Source organism: Falco naumanni, chromosome 2 (genome assembly GCF_017639655.2).
Source record: "Falco naumanni isolate bFalNau1 chromosome 2, bFalNau1.pat, whole genome shotgun sequence".
Taxonomy (NCBI): Eukaryota; Metazoa; Chordata; class Aves; order Falconiformes; family Falconidae; genus Falco; species Falco naumanni.
The window spans coordinates 40,838,160-40,856,422 of record NC_054055.1 but is presented as its reverse complement, the minus strand read 5'-3'; positions in this window follow the sequence as shown (position 1 = coordinate 40,856,422).

Below are 18,263 nucleotides of genomic sequence, written 5' to 3'. Positions count from 1 at the left end.
TACAGACCAGTGGTTGCTTTTTCTTCTTTATTTAATGTTCTATTAAATTTTTCCTACTTAAACCAAAGCTGTCAAGGATTTAAAATCTAGAAGATTTAGATCATCTATTCTTGTCTATCTTTTCCTGCTAGCAAATCTGGTGATATCTTTAAACAATTAAAAGCAACAATAATTCTTTTACCTTTATTAGGGTTTTGCAATATAATTACATGGACAACTAACTAAATGGCTATAAACTAAGTCATGCATAATTCAATATCCTATTCTTTCATAAATTTTCTTCTCAAAAATATTTTGATAAAACGTGCATCTAAGCAAGGTTTGTAGAACTAGGGTACTATTACATTCTTTGTATTTTAAAGGGTTTATTATTATTCTCCTATTCTATCACCCAAAACTAATAAATTTGTATGAGAATACAAATCTTCTTCCTCCTCCTCTTTTCTTACACCATGAATTTCCCAAAAGAAAAAAAACCCATAAATTGTAAAAAAACTGTTTCAGAAGGATTAGAATGGGCATCAAAACAAAAGCAGAGAGGTGCAGTGAGAGAAGGGACAGAAAATAATACATTTTCTCCTCTTTTGGTTTAAGAAGCCTTTCATTGATTTCAATGAGGTCAAGACCAAAAAAAAGAATGAGATTAAAAAATTGAGTGAATCAATATATAGTTATTTGCTCTGTAATGTATATTAAATTTTCACAATTTAATTCAACTCATTAAATTGCTTTTTTCTATTTTTTTTTTTTAACTGAATTTTCTTCTGGAATTCTGCGTTTATTCTATTCTGTTCTACTAAAGTTATGCTGTTCTTTGAATTCTTGGTTTGAACATAATAGACTACTCATTTTCTCTTTTCTCAGAAGTATCCAGACTGGTGGAAACTGGCCAGGAGAAGTAGATGAAATCACGAAGAAAAAGAGAAAGGACCTGGTGATTATACATTCCGTTTTGGAGCAGGAACCCAATATATCAATGAAAAGACTTAAACCTGTTTTATCATTAATATTGACACAGGCTTCTTCCATGGTCTTCCCATGAAAGAATAAGTTAAATTTATGCAGAATACTCTTAGGTAGTATTAAGACAGCCATAGAGTAATGTAGTTTCAACTGTAATATAACAATCAGTTTAGGAGAAAACTTCAGTTTTTAATACTGTTCCACTCCAGTCATCTTTCTCTTAATCTTCTATTTTCTAGAGTGTATCTCTTCAACTGTATACTCCTTTGTATAGCCTGTGCACCAGGGAACTATCAACAGCCAGGGAGCATTTAACAACAGAACTGTTTCTACAATAGCAGTTCTTCATGGGATTTTGCTTATGCAGGAATAAATGTCTACCATATGAACATCTTCATATGAATTTGTCACTCTCAGATCCCTTTATAAATGCCAGAGAAAAACAAGTATTTATTGGACATGGTCCCAAAGATATCTAAAACATATGTCAGAGAAATTGTGCCCTTATATTCTTATTTCTATATTATGGCTATAAAGGGAGCCTGAAATGACTAATTTAGACATGTGTATCTATGTTTATTTGGATGAATCCCACATTAAAATCCATTTTTGCATGCCACCTTCTGCAATAGGAACAGTATTAGGGAGCCTTCAGAGGAAAAATGCCCTTTATTTTATTAGCTTAGAACAATTAAACAAACTAGCTAGTTCTGCATTAACTATAAACAATTGAATTCTGAAAAACAGTGGCTTCCTTTAAAGGGATTACATTGAGAGATGGCTGTCTTGAGGATAAGCAGAACTTTTTCTAGGATTGTGGGAAGTATATTTGATTGGAGGTTGGCAGAATGTTTAGTTGGAAAACTAGTAAAATAGTATGCAAATATATTATTTTAAAAACTACTGTAATATTTTGGGATAAAAAAGTTAGTATTTTAAGTTAGTTTTCTGCAGAATAAAATGGCCTTTTCTATATTTTGGATACATTTTCAAGTAAAAGATGGAGCTGCATTTCTGCTGTACAGAATTAAATAAAATTGTGGTCAGAAGAACAAGAGTTAACTTTCAATAGCAAAAAAAGTCAAAACCATGAGTAAATATATTCTCAGTGTAAAAAGTTTCCATAGAGAATTCATGATATACCAGAACAAGTTGCCCAGAGATGTTATGGAGTCTCCACTGCTAGAGATACTCAAAACCTAAGTGGACAGAACCCTGAGCAACATACTTTATCTGACCCTGCTTTGTTCAGGGGGTGGGACTAGGTGATCTCCAAAGATGCCTTCCTACCTCAGCCATTTTGTGGTTCTGTACTAGGTTTTTATACCAGGAAAGGTGCTTCAGACTGAATTTTTGGGTGTAAAAACATGCATTTCTCACAATAATGACAAAGTCTTGAATATTTGTGAGTTGCCTTTCATTTCCCTAAAATAATTCTGTTGAACAGTACTGCAACACAGATCGATCCTGATTGATTCAACTACATGAAGAACTTTACAGTATTGATATAAAAAATAATAATCAGAGCATTCATTTGATAATAGATGGAAATCAAGTGCTTTTGTTCTTAGATTCATTAACTGTCATCAATACTGTTGATATTTCCAATGTGATCTGTATATACCTTTATGATATTAATCTTCCTGAAGAACTATTACATGTGGGTTGTCTATGATAGTTTGTCCCCTTGCTCAACACATATCTGGGACCGCATGGAAGAATGGGGTATGTTGTTTTCATGCCATATTACACTTAGTTGTCTGCAATATCCTGAAGTCTGTTAAGGTCATAGACAGATTTCAGTTTTCTCAAACTCTAGTAAGAATGGGAGGGGACAGTTGTTTTTAGGAAAATCTGAAAAATAGGGAAAAAAGTATCTTCGATTCAGAAGTATTTCTTAGGTATCATTACATATCTTCACTTGGAATACTACAGTAGTAAAACAGTATTTTACTTTCTCCATCTATCCAGAAACTGTGATCTTTCTTTATTAGGGTACCCAGAAAGTGTGGTGGTGTGAATACTTTCTCAGGCTAATATTTATTTGGAATTTAAACTTCTTATATTTCCCTTCTTTCTGGACTTTAACTTAAAACTATATGGAGACTGACAATAATACATAGACTAGAAGTTTACTCCTTCAAAAGTCACGTTGTTGGGAATGTGTTATTTTAATTCAGTTCATTTTTTTCTGGCTGTCTATTGGTCTCTGAATAAATGTTTAGAATTAATAACTTTAAGTAGTAAACGTTGAGGTACCTTAGGAGGTATTAACCTGCTCCATTTGTCAGATTTACTACACTTCTGGTCAGAAGGAGTATCTGAGACATCTGCTCCAAAATGGAGTAGCTGGCTGTTAAAAAAATTCCCACCTCTGAAATAGGTGAACTTGGAGGCATAACAGAAGAGGTAGAGGCTTTATTTGAAAACGTAATTTCTCAGAAGCCTTATGACATAGCAGTGGAAAGTATTTCTAAAAGAAGTCTGGCCCCCTGAATTTTTTATATAAGTGATTTGACTTTTTTTTATTACTATTTTTTTGGGGGGGTGGGGGAGTTATAATCTATTATTAATTCTGTTGGAGGACCTAAGCATTTTATAGGCATATGATTATCACATTAATTTGAAATAATTTATTTCAGAGTATTTTTGTAGAGGTTATAGTACATTACAAAAATGAAAACCAACTAACAACAACAAATTTTCCTCAATCTTCTTAATGTCTCCTGAAGAAAAAGGAGATGGGTCTTTAATTATCAGAACTAGCAACAAAGACATTTGTAGTTTTGAAAAACAAAAACAAAAAACAAACACTAATACAGAATTAAAAAACCCAAACAAAACACACACCCCCAACCCCAAGATAGTAAGAAATGCAAAATAACTGTACAAATGATTTGACATTCATCATCAGCTTGCAGCATCTGCCGTGGTAGCTGGCAGCCCACATAAAATGAATCCCAGGAGGCCAGCAGTCCTTGACTCATAGTCAGTTAGCCATGGATATTAAATGATCATGAGAATCTCAGTGCTGCACAACTCTGGGGTCATTGCTTGCTGTTGTACAGTTATATGTTTGAACACTGAATACTATCTGTACATAATGAGGTTGAACTTTGGCATATTTAGATCTTAAAAAGCACTTCCACCTGTTCTTAAGAAAATAGATTTATCTGAGTATGCATAGGTAGAAATGGTAAGTGCTGAAAACTAAAAAATACAGGATTCCACTGACTGAAAGAAAAAGGAGTTTTGGAATTCTTTTACATTTAATAGCTTAATAATGTTGATATTACATTTTTAATAACATAAAGATGATTTATGAGATTTTCTGCAAGAGGAGTAATTTACAAAAAAATATGTGAAAGTAATTATTAATTGTTCATATCCGCACCCTTCAACTTCCTCTCAAAAGCACAAACTCCCCCCCTTTTTTTTTGGAAAATAAAAATGTTATAATTCTGTAAAGTTTTATAATTACATAATTCAAAGAGGTGTACAGCTATAATAATGCTAATCCAAGCAGAGTGAAATCTAGTAAGGAAAAATTCCAAAGAAAAACCAGAATAGGTAGTATGCTAAAAGTATAATTTAACCATGCTGAGTGCCATTACTTTAAACAATAGTTATATCTATTCTGTATGAACTGTCAATTGCATTTTAGAATTAAGCTAGATTTCCAACATAATTAGATATTTAATGAAGGCTCTTTTTTTTTGTTGAAACTGACTTACTAGTTAAACAAATATCTCAAGTAGGTCTAATTATTTTGAATTTTGAGAAAAATAATTTGTATCTGTATTTTTTGGTTTAAATCACTAATAACTGAATTTGTGAGGGTTTTTGGTTTTGTGGGCTTGTTTAGAATTTTAGCAGTAGTGTGAAATTTTAGATGAGCCTTCTGTTTACATCATAAAAATGATCAAAAAGATCAGACCCAAAAGACGGATAATTTCAGCATGCTCCATGCCTCTTTGTCAAATAATATCCCTTTTGTAAAATTAAGGTGAATTCAATTCTAATATATATCATAAAAAGGAGATTCTAGGGAGTCTCAATCAAACCACATCTTATTTTAGCACTGTGTTCAAGACAATTAAATTTCCCATTTTCTGCTCTCGATGGGTGTTAAAAAGGGGAGTTATTTTTATTCCTGGTTCCATCCCATGGTCATAAAATTATAGATTGCAGATTTTCAAAGAAAGTAAAAAGTCAACTCCCATATGCACTCACTTATCCTCAGGAAGGAAAAAAAAGTTACTAAAAATGTCATTGCTGTCTTCTTTCAATTGTGATGATTCAGAGGAAAGAAAAGGAAAAGGAAGATCAGCAGAAATTCTACTAGGAAAATTCTTATAATATTGTACAGTGCAAAATCTAGTGGTGTGCAACAAAATGCATACAGTAAAGTGGAATGAACAAAGTAGTGTTTTGGCAGCTTCTCTGTGCTAAAACTGGCAATTGATGACACTGGCAAATCTTGCTGTATAAAGATATATTTCAGAGCATAACACTGAAATCTGCAAGAGGATAAAACAGTAAACAAGATCAGATAATACTCAGTATTTAGTTCCCATTATGGAAGTTTGGGGAAAGAACTTTCTTGACAATGATATTGTTACTCTTTCCTTGACAATGATATTGGTATTAACCAGTCAAAACAAGCTAAACAATATAGGTCTGACAGTCATGTGACATTGTATGTATAATGGATGGAGGATGAGTGGAATTGTTATGACTTTACTTTTGAGTACTCTTAGTATATGAAAATGTGAGCTTCTTTTTAAATATTAAAGATCTTTAAATGGCAAAAGTGCCATCTCTTCTTGTATCATACTTCAATATTTACTTATGAAGGCATGAGGCAATATGGAGTTCACCATGACGTTTCTTCTCTCTTCTGTACATCAGACTTCTGCATTTTAAAAATCTTATTTAAGCAGCTGAAATAAGTAATTGTACTAATTGAGTAGAAATTAAGAACAAGAAAAGTCGAAAAAATATTTAGGTCTTTATTTTATTTTTAGTATTGTAGTATACAGAAAGTTGATCTAACAGAAGAAATCAATAGGTAGCCAGACAGCTAAAGCATTTGCGGAAAACTTGAATTGAATTAAATAAAGAGAATTGTCTGCATGAGATCCGGCATAACGCAAGGGCATATTTTTTATAATCAGTACTGTATGGCACTGTTTGCTTATGAAAAATATAATATTTCAGAAAGACTGAAAAAAAGAATTAAATATACTTCTAGGAAACCTCATTGGAAAGACTGTTTTTAGAGTGATTTGTATTTAGTACTTTTCCAAAAGAAAAGAATAAAACAAACAATCCAACAAAAAGACAACTCAGACAGATAAAAACATTTTTATTTGAGAAACAATATGCAATGAAGCTTTTAACAGAGTGGAATTCAACAAACAAATGCTTGCTTTCCTAATTGTGCACTTTCATTTTTGCCAGTAGCAGATGCACTTCAACAATCAAACTCTAACTTCAGACCGTTATTATGACATTGCATGATAGCAGATTCAGTTGCAACACATTGATTTATTTGAATATTTGTTTCTTTTTGCTGTTTGTCTCAAATTAGTATTGAATAATTTCAAAAGCTTAAAATAACTGTATTCTGTTTCATTCTCCATGCCTCTATATACTTACATTTTTATTACCAAACTTCATTGAATAAATAATTATCTGTCTATACTAGATAGAGACAGAATTTAATATCAAACTCCAAGCACTCCACTCTTCATAGAAAATCAATTGAAAATTCTAAATTAGTTTTGATATTAAATATTGGGCTTTTCCACACCCTGGGCTATATTTTCAATCACATTTAACATTCACGATAGCCAAGTAAAATGTATGTATGTTAAGGAGAAGGAGCGCTGTGTCATTGGGAATTTTCAGTGGAATTTGGTGAACTGGAAATAGGTAGAACTGCTAATAATTTGTTTCCAGGAACTTCTAAATAGCTTATAGCTCTTTAATGTGTGGTCTGTTGTTGGGGTGTTTTGTTTGATTTTTTTTTTTTCATTCTTCATTCTGTTGATTTTTTTATGTATTATACTTACAAAAAAAAAAAAATAAAAATTGGTCTCATCTTAGTTTAGCTGTCTGAAAACCAGACTTTTTTTTCCTGAAACAATCACATTATTTCTGTAGTCTGCTTCTACATATGAGGAAACTTAGGCATTTCCATGTTGTGACAGTCCATCCTAAGCTAAACCTCTAAGGCAAATGGGTTCAGTTTCATTCTAAGGTTCCTATTTTTCTGTACCTAAACAAGAGAGAAAATAGCTGCTTTCATTAGACAAATTGTCATTAAAAGTCATTGTAACAGAAATCACGCTCTCTAGTTTTATCTTCTATAACAAAACCAAAGTCTCCATAAACATTTTTTTCTTGTGTAAAAAGTTGTTCACGTATGATGGAAAAAGAACATGAAAGATTCTCGATTATGTTTACACTTCTGTCTAGAGGGCAAGGGAAAATACTTAGCGTGGGCACTGATGTTGTAGGTATAGCATTACTGAGTCTAAGACTTACTTGCTCCTCTGGGTAAACCTGGCTTATATTGGACTCCTTTTTGCTAATAGTTTTCAGTGCTTCATGTTGTTATTTTATCATTTAGGAATTAAGTAACTTTTAAACTCTGTAACATAAAGGAACATTCTACCTTGTGGATAGAAACATTAAATGTAATATGAATAAAACTGATAAATAAATCTGAGATTTATCAGATTTATTCTGTTACACGTGAGAAGTACAAAGTAAGTCTATGTGTGCACATGTACAAAAAGTAGTGATAGCAGTGGGAAAGAGAGGCTAAAAAGTGTAACTTCATATACCTCAGTCAATGGCAAGAATTATTTTATTACTTTACCGTCAAGTTTAGAACTAGTAGCTATCTAAGGGACCTAATTAGCATACAGCCTCAAGTTCCCACCATTGATCAGTGAGCCACTTAGATATTTGGAGGTTTTTTTCCTTTTTTCTGACTTTCTCTCTCTTATTTTAAAATGAAATTTATTCTCTTCCTCAAGGCCAGAATCCTGTCTCTGACCTGTAAAACATTAATTTAAAAACTCGTCTTCTTTCTTATCAAAGGGCATATTTTCAGTTTGACTCACGCACATTAGTTCTGTTAATTATAGACGTTATGGGGCAAGAAATATGTTATATAAGGCTTAAAAATAACAGTGCTGTCAAATTGATGCTAAGCTTGACTTTCCTTATAATGAAGAGAGATACTGTTTATCTCCTCTCAGCGTTCAGAAGTTATATGCATTTTATAGGGTAAGTGGGCACAGAAACATTACTATGGTTTATATATATATTCTTATTTGATACGTGAATTGTAATTCTGTATGCATTCAAATACATTCAGGGTTGACTGATTTTGAGCAATAAAGGACTCAGGTGATTGACTGCAGTTTTAGAAGTTATTGTAGAACAAAGTCAGAAAATAAAGTTGCTTTTGACAGTGGAATCACATACTAGAATCTCTCTAAAAGTGAAATCACATTTTAGGACACACCAAAGTGAAAATCAAAATTCTCTGTACACTGAAATAGCTGTATCACAGGTGAAGCAAAGGTGTTTTCATTTTATGTTGGGGTGTAGTTTGTTAGTTGCAATATACTTATGCATGGATACTGGACTGCTACTTTGAAAAATTTTTAGAGAAAATTGAGTTAGCTTGTAAAATTCTGCCACTAATAGAAACAATTTACTCTAATTTTTAAGCTAGTAAAAAGCCTCTATCCCCATACTTTGAACAAGGACAAGAATGTTAACATAAATGCTTAGCATTCATCATCATTGTCATTGTCATCTTTATTGTTGTATAAGCATATAAATGACAGTTGAGCTATGAAAGTAAAGTGCTATGTGTTGTGCCCACATATAATCCCATCCTAGGATGTTCAGGTGGGAATTGTTTCCTGAGTTCAGAAGCTGTTTAAGTAACCACTGAATAAAATAAGACATAATGCAGAGAAGCAGGAATCAGGACCAAAGCTACCCATTGACCCCCTTACACATTAAACCCCTCCTTCTTCACAGTATCCATGACTGCTGAATGCTTTACTGGACAGTGTCTTGGCTCTAACAGGTTCACAGGGCAATATTTGTTCCTGAAACTTCATTCCACATCTAAAAGTGATATAAACTATGAAGCATACAACTTGCTATCAAATTCAAAATCCTAGATTCAGAAAGAAGACTGGATGTGTAGTTTGGAGACATGCTAAAATCCATGCAGGAAAAAGAGCTCTGGTCAGTACACTAGTAAAACTAGTAAAATTAGTACACTGATCTCAAAGTTTGCCTCTAACCTCCCTGTCTTTGAGAAAATACAGTGTGTGGACTTAGGAACCTGAGTCAGCCTTGGAAATTCTCTTCCAGAGCTTAACAACTAAATTTTGAGTTATGCAGGCAACACAAAGCCAATTACTGTTTGTTTCTTTAATATTTCCACATTCTTCAAAGGCAAAAAATACCTTAAGACTATAAATAAATAGCTGATAAGCACTTTTCAAAATATATTTAGGAAAAATCAAGGGCTAGTGTTCTAAAGCATGTTTGAATGAGCACAGTATTCCCTCAGCAGTCTGTCAATATGTGTATTGATATACATACAGATACTGATATATAGACAGACAGAAAACTTATTTCTATATAATTAAATTTCAAGCAGCACTTTTTTTTCTTAACTTAAATTTTACTTCAGTCAAAACAAAAAAGTATATGACTCTGGATAAAATTTAAATGATGAGCCTGCTGTCTGTGAAAATGCTAGAGTTTTTGAAACTGTTGCTGTACTCAGTAATAAGCATAGTTTAATTATTGCTTGAACTATAAATAGCCACAGTCACTCAGACAGATTACTAACTAATCAAAAATATCAACATATTATTACTACACTGATTCCAATAATATAAGCCAATGATTTTGTAAAAGAGTGGAAGATTAACTGTTTTGGGTAAAGTGCATCTAAAGCTCACTTCATTAAGCAAGTTAAAACACTTTGGCATGAATCATCAAGGCAATTTTTATGTAATTTAGTTGTGTTATATTTATAGTGGTTATTTTTTTAATTATTTTTAGAAACAATATTTGAAGATTAATGGCTTGACTAGCTATAGCTGCAATACAACTGGTCCAGTTTTTATTTATCAGGATAAAGCTGAAGATTTAGTATTTTTTCCTCCTCTTTCACCTTATTTTTTAATATTTACAATATATTTCATTAGCTTATCTATTATTACTATTTATACTATTATTACATCCTTTTACAGAGATGAAATGTAGATTCTACCAATGCAAAATATGACTTGCTTTCTCTATTTCCGCAAGCAAGTAAGCAATTGTAATTTCTGAGAGACCCAGAAAACTTAATTAAAGCAACTAACTTTGGTCTAATGTTAGGATTTTAGAGACTTGTTCCTTATAAAGCTAATTCACCAGACAGCAGAGAGAAAAAGGTGACTCTGAATGGCTCCAGAAAGGAAAAGAAGGAAATAAAGAAAGGAAGGAAGGGAGGGAGGGAGGAAGGAAAGAAGAAGGAAGGAAGGAAGGAAGGAAGAGAGAGGAAAAAAATTCTGTTCACTTTAATATAACAATTACACTAGATGCTTAAATTTAGCAGACTAGATCTGGGGAGGGGGGCATAAAAATTTTGATAATAGGGCTGATAGAAACTGTGATGGCTTTAGAAATCTAATATGGTATGATACCTGGGAAAATCTTGCTAACCTACATAATTATAGGAAAGCAGGTACAATATGCAAATTTATTAGGCTTTGAACAGTATCATTCTAAAATAAAAGAGTCTTAGCATAAATTTCATTGGGTTATGGATCAGACTGCTATCGTGTCTTATTTAGACCTAGCTATAAAAAAATCCATTCAAGTATTTGAATTCGCACTAGTCAGGATGAAATGCATTCAAACCTGAAGTAAAGAAGAAAAAGACACACACACACCCCCCCTCCAAATCAAGAGACTTAAAGCCATTTGAAGTGGTCTTCTTTGTAACATAAATATGTGTATCATTAAAGATCAGAATTCAGTCAAGGATATATTGTTAAAGAGAAATACTTTTTTTTTTTTGAAAGACAGACATGATGAGAACTTAAATCTCCATGGAAAATTTAGTTCTTCCATGAAAAACTTCAATATAGGTAATTTTTTCTTCAACTACTTCTGACAAGGAAAAATCTTGATGACAGTCCCAAAGATGACCAAAGTGACATCTTCATTTCTGGTGTAGGTAGAATTTTATCTAACAGAAAAAAATGTTGCATAGAGAAGGATTCAGAAAGATGTGATCCTTGTTCCCAAGTAGACAAGTGCAAGCTTTTCCAAGCAATTGAGAGTATGCATTTGATTCTTGCTTATCAGTTCCTACCCTCTTTTAGGTGCTCCATGTCCATCTAACTCACTTTTTAAAACTTATGAAGACTAGAACATTTTTCTAAACTGTTAGAAGTTTAGTATTAGATAAGATTTTTGGCAGATGTATGTAAACCCACCAGAAAGTATTTGAATTTATTACAAAGAACTCCATCAGATGTGAGATGACTCTGTCACTCAAATTAAATCCCTCTAAATCAATTTAAGGTTTTAGGGGTCTGTCAATAAGTAGTATAAACTGTTATTCTGACAAGACACTTTCAAGCCCTCTTCTTTTTTTTTTTTTTTTTTTGACCCCACTTCCCAAGTTTTTTCTTCTTTATGGTTATAAAAGGTAAAAAAGACACAATGGCATAAGTATATTTTTTAGAAAATATTACAGCAAAACACCCCAGGTGGTAGGGTGATTAATAAAAATGTTCTGTGTTTTCTAAGTTTCTGTGAATCTGTGAAATATTTTGTTATAAAAGCAACAAGAAGAATTTGTCATTAAAATTCAAAATCATACTAACTGTACCTTTTTTAATTTTTAAGCAACCCATACTGTATTTAGCTTACAGATATACACGTATGCAGCAGCTATTTTAGTTTCCTTGGATACTAATGGATCTGGGAAAAAAATAGGGGAAAATGTTCAAAACATTATTCTATACATCAAAGCCTCTCTCTTTTTTTATTTGTTGCTGTTGTTTATTGGATAATTCTGTAGGCTCCTGGGAATGATTGTAAATAATTTTATCCTCAAGAAATACCTAGGATAAAAGGTTTTACAGACTTCACTCCTGCTACAAAGATTTGGAAGTTTTTGTGTAACCTTTTTATTGTATTGTCATACCTCTTTATGTAAGTAGAAAAGTTATGCAAATGCCTTAACTCTAACCATGCACAAGTGAGAAATCATGTACTAAAACAAACAAACAAAAAAGGTAATACAAAGAAACAATTTTAATTACTGTGGTACAAACATTGAGAGAAAGAAATTTATATGGAGATATTTTCAACTACTGCGATTTCTATATATTGAGATATTTTGCCAGTATGTGGAAATTGTCTGATACTAATTTTTCAGTTTGAAGTTGCTTTGAATAATTTCCCTGAATATTTTAAAAAGTATTTCAAAATTAAACATTAAATGAAATTTTTCACAGACACTCATATCAAAATCCATTTTCGGTTTCCACTGCCTTCAGTGCCATTTATCTGAAGCCTTCAGTGGCAGCTTCTCACACCACAGACAGACCCAGTGAGAATGCAACAGCCATGCCTGCTGAGAAGGCAGACCACTGTGTCTGTGTGGGCAGGTGCAGAGTGACATGAGCTTGCTCTGCCCACGATCTGGTCTGTCAGGGCATATGCTGGTGGCTTTAGTGCAGTGCTCTGCCTCCTGAGAGGAATGTTTATTAGCTGAGGAAAAAATGCTGTGGCAGTAGTACCAGGAAGTTTCTGGATTTGCACTGTGTGCTGGGTTTGTCTGGGACTGAGTTAATTTTCTTCATAGTAGCTGGTACGGGGCTATATTTTGGACGTATGTTGAAAACAGTGTTGATGATACAGGGATGTTTTTGTTATTGCTGAGCAGGGCTCACACAGAGCCAAGGACTTTTCTGCTTCTCACCCCACCCCAACAGCTAGCAGGCTGGAGGGCACAAGGAGTTGGGAGAGGGCACAGCTGGGCCAGCTGACCCCAGCTGACCAAAGGGATATTGCATACCACAAAAAGTCATGTTCAGCATATAAAGCTGGGGGAAGAAGAAGGAAGTGGAGGGACAATTGGAATGATGTCATTTATCTTCCAAAGTCATCATTACGCGTGATAGAGCCCTGCTTTCCTGGGGATGGCCAAACACCTGCCTGCCCGTGGGAAGTGGTGAATGAATTCCTTGGTTTGCTTTGCTTCTGTGCATGCAGCTTTTGCTTTGCCGGTTACACTGCTTTTATCTCAACCCATGAGTTTTCTCACTTTTACCCTTACGATTCTCTCCCCCATCCTATTGTGGGGGTAGTGAGTGAGCGGCTGCTTGGGGCTTGGTTATCGGCTGAGGTTAAACCATGACACATTGGCATGTATACAGCCAGTTCATATGACAAGGAAAGGAAATGTTGTTTGCCTACACTCATCTACATAAATGTGTCTTCTCTCTTACTCTCTGATATTTTACATCTCATCATATTTATGCATTGACTGGAATTCTGTATGTTCTGACTTTTCAGGAAGCTTGCTGTCTAAATGAGGTTAAATTGCAAAGCAAACTCACTGAAAGTCCAGGATGGAGGTGTTATTAAGAGCTATCAGTGAGCTTCAGAGGTCATCACACAATTTATTTCTAAACAAAGTTTTCTATATTACATATACACATCAGAGTCACAGACAATACATGGTTTAAAAGTTTGGAAACTTTTTCAACAAATAAATAAATAAAAAAAAACAACAAACCCAAACCAGCAAACTCACTGGTGTTCTTTATTCAGATTTTCTGACTTTGGTGATGCTGCATTTTCAATGCAGCATATACATTTATATACTTTAATTACATGCAGACATATAGTTTTCTTATAATCTCATCAGGATGGTCTCTCAGTTTCTTTTGTAGCCTCAGAATGTATGTATCCATGTCATTCAGCTTCTGTGGAGCTCTAGGAAAAAGGCAAACTTTCAGTTTTTATGAAGTGACTCAGAATTTCATTAGTAAAAGAAAGTTAGAAAATCCTAACAGTTAGTAACAGTTCTAGTCCTCAGGCTAATGATGGCTTTTTCTCAGTTTCAATTGAAACATGGAATCTGTAACCTGTATGCAAACCAGGATGAATATTTGGTTCAAAATTCTCAGAGCAGGCACACCTCCAAATAATTCTTTGGTTGACCTACATGTAGTCAGGTACCTCTCCCACCAAAACACCCATAACCCTCCTTCCATGACCTCCTTCTGACTCATTGTGTGGGATCTACAAAAATACTTACTTGAAAAGAAATTTTGAATAATTTTAAGAGGTATTGTGAATATCTAGTAATTATTGCCCTTGGGTTTTTTAGCTACATCTAGACTATTTAGCCTAAGTCATTCTTGTTCTTTCTTCATGTTTGCGTGGGCTTACAGTATTTGATTACTGTTTGTGAACTTTAGAGAAAATAAAATAAAATGAAATAAAACAAAAGTTGTACAATAAATGTACACTTTCTATAAGAATGTACTTTTATTGTAGCATTGCATTGGTTACTATGTATTTCATATTTGCCATTTTTCATATTACAATCACTTTATCAGTTCCATTGTTAGCATATTTTGTCTGTGGTGCTGTTGAGGGACTTGTGCAGCATGCAAAGGTTCAGATTCAAACTCAGTTCTATTATTATTTTATTAAATACACAGAAAGAATTACTAGGCCTGTTGAATGAGCCAAATACTTCCTGCAATCTTATTTTCCACAACGTAAAATCTAATTTGCAAGGACACATGTTAATGTGTGCTAAATACATTGTACAAGAACAAGAGTGTGGTTTATTTTTATTATTTTTCTTATTACATTCACAGGCAATGGACATTGAATATACTTCCAAATAAGTCCTTTTTCCACCTGCCTTCATACCTTTTATTAAGTCTTTCTTGATAATTTATTTAGTTCAGTGTAAACAATCTGCCTGCCAAATAACTGTTGATGATCCTCTTGTGTATATGAATAAGTCATCATGTGATATTTTTTCAACTAAAGAACAGAAAGGCTTTAATTTAAACATATTAATAGATTATAGATATATTAATTAGAAAAATAAGAGCTAATAACAATTACTATTGAAATAATTATTTTAAATAATTGTATACTTTTTATTGATGGATCTGTGCATGGGTGATGAATTTTATTTATAGAAATAAAATTATACCTTGAAAGTAAAGCTGTCTATTAAACCTAATTTGCTTTTTGTCCAGCATAAAATAAGCAATTTACTACTCAGGAGTGTGTTTATATAAATGCTGCTAGTGTAATAATTCTCAGCTAGACAGACCCAGACACACACCAGTGAAACATAATAATGAAATGCAGGCTGAGAAGATCAAAGACAGAGACCTATGTTTAGTAACCCTGAGTAGCAAAAAAGACATACAAATAAGGAGTAAAAAAGCGTAATCCTTGATTATGATATAACCTATTCTTCTGTTTAAATAGAGGGATTAAAACTAGAAAGATAAGATATACAGAATGGTAAAATAATTCTTAAGAGAAAAAGAAAAAATATAACAGAAACATTATGGAGAATTGTGATACAATCAAAACTTTGTTTCTTGAATCTTGGGGAAAGCATTATATTGTACTCAGACGTACCGCATGTCTGTAGATCTGCTAGACAGTTTCATGAAAATGGACAATTAAATATTATTAGGTAAAAGTAAATGACGGATTCCTGACTGTTGATAAAGTGTCTTTGAAATTAAATGGAAAATAGTTAATATCAGGCAATTAGGCATCTGGATAAACAACGCTGGGAGTTGTTTGGTGGGTGTGGGAGGATAGGTTTGTTGGGTTTCTTTGTTGTTTGGGTTTTGGGGGTTGTTTTCTTCCTACAAAAGACAAGAAAAGTCTTGGAAAAGCAAACAGCCTAAAAATAACAACTTTCACGGAGGAGAAATAGGTTCATGTCAAGAGATATTTCTTTCTCACCATCCTAAAGTCCAAGTGCCTGACAAACTACTGACAAAAACTTTTACCTAGAAAATAAAGCGTAAAGAGCCTGGTGTGTTTACATCAAAAAGTTAAATTACCAATTGATTAACGACTGCAGTTTTTCCTAAACACTAATCATATAACTATCTCTGGATCTGCAAGGTCAAAGCAGACATACTAAACATAGTAAATACTGTCTCGTCAATGAAAACAAAAGAAAAATGGAAAAATACTCCACCCCATCCCCCACTCCCCACTGAGAAATTTTAGGTTTAAATACTTCTTCTTAGATGCAAGGATTTTGAGACCTTAAAGGATTAATATTGCAGAGCTGGACAGCTTCACATTTGTGAAGTGTTCATCTCCTTCAGAGTATTAGAGCTTGTCATCAATGCAATGAAGCCAGACGAATGATCACAACCAATGTTGTAGACTGTCATTCTGAAATATTTCTCAATAAAGTATTTAAGAAATCAAAATACATATATATTTAAGTTTCTCAAAGAGTTAAAGCAGCAAAGAACTTTTACATCAATGAAAGTTCCACTGTAAAGATCAGGAACACTGTAGTATTTTTATTTAGCTATCCTTTATGGTTTACACTTCTAGAATTACATTTTCTTAGGTCTATACTTTTATTTCACCATAGGTAAATAGTATTTAAATAATTGCCATATTTTTACAGAATGTAATCTTGCAAATTATTGTAGCGATACTCCAGACTTCATGTTAACCTGTCCTTAATTTTCTTCAGCAATGTTTCCATCTTATCTCTGTAATGTAAATACGTCTCATGAAAGGGAGTTTCCTGCAGATGATTGAAACAACTAAATGATGGTAACTATTCACCTGTCAGTTAAGGATGGCTTTTTAACCTTTGCTCTCACAACCATCTGTTGGGAAACATATCATTATACAATTTTCTATAGAAAAAGATTATTTCTTTCCCTTTCATTGCCTCAAGGCTGATTTTCTCAGTGTTTCCATTTCAAATTAGGGATTAATGTCATATTAATACCACAGCTATATCACACATACCAGAGTGAGGTTTGGATGAAGAAAGTAATGAAATGAATCTTATGAAACTGTTTGGCCACAGTTTGTAGGTTTCCTTATCTCTTTCATGGGCAACAATGTGAAATAAATCCTCATGTTGGTACATATGCTTTTTTCCTCTTATTCATTCTTTGGCACCTTTTCTGCCTTCTTATTAATCTCCTGGTTTTGAGGAACAATATAATCTATTTAAAGAGATGTGCAGCACAAATTAAAACTCACTGTACATTCACTGTCTCCTACCCCAATGAGCAGCAGTGTTGCTAATGAGCACTCCCAGAGTTTGAAACACTGGCACACACTCAGAGATGCTGAAGAGAAACCCATGGGAGAAACCATCATCTCTAGCTCCACTAGGTTTTAAGGAAGGGAAGGGAAGGGAAGGGAAGGGAAGGGAAGGGAAGGGAAGGGAAGGGAAGGGAAGGGAAGGGAAGGGAAGGGAAGGGAAGGGAAGGGAAGGGAAGGGAAGGGAAGGGAAGGGAAGGGAAGGGAAGGGAAGGGAAGGGAAGGGAAGGGAAGGGAAGGGAAGGGAAGGGAAGGGAAGGGAAGGGAAGGGAAGGGAAGGGAAGGGAAGGGAAGGGAAGGGAAGGGAAGGGAAGGGAAGGGAAGGGAAAAAAATAATATAATTACATAACAGCTGTCCCATTGTTCATTTACAGTAGTCGCATTTGCCATTGGTATTTTTATGTTAGAGGTGAAAGGCCTTGTTACAGCATCAAGGGATTGTAGGAATTTATGGGTTTAAGGCACATGAATCGAAAGGTGTGAAAACAGGTATATATTTATTCTAAATGGGTAAAACGATTTTAGATTATCTATGCACACATATATTGTTTGGTGTGCATGAAGCAAAGTAGGAGAAATATTCAAGGTCTCATGAATTTTAAGTTATCTTAGTATGTGTATAATGATATAAATAAGATATTAAATGAGAGTTGAAAATATAACCTATATAGACTTATAAGAAAGACAAGACAAACATTCTTTTATATGTGAAAAATAATCTTCTCTCATATTTGCAAGTCTGATGTGTTGGTTTTCTGGGATCGTTAGTATCTGTTACATTAATAGAGATATTTATAAAGACAAGAGTAATTGTGTATTTGTGTATTTTTTTTCCAGGAAAATTTGCATTAACAAAATGGATTTTTCAACTGTAGAACTAT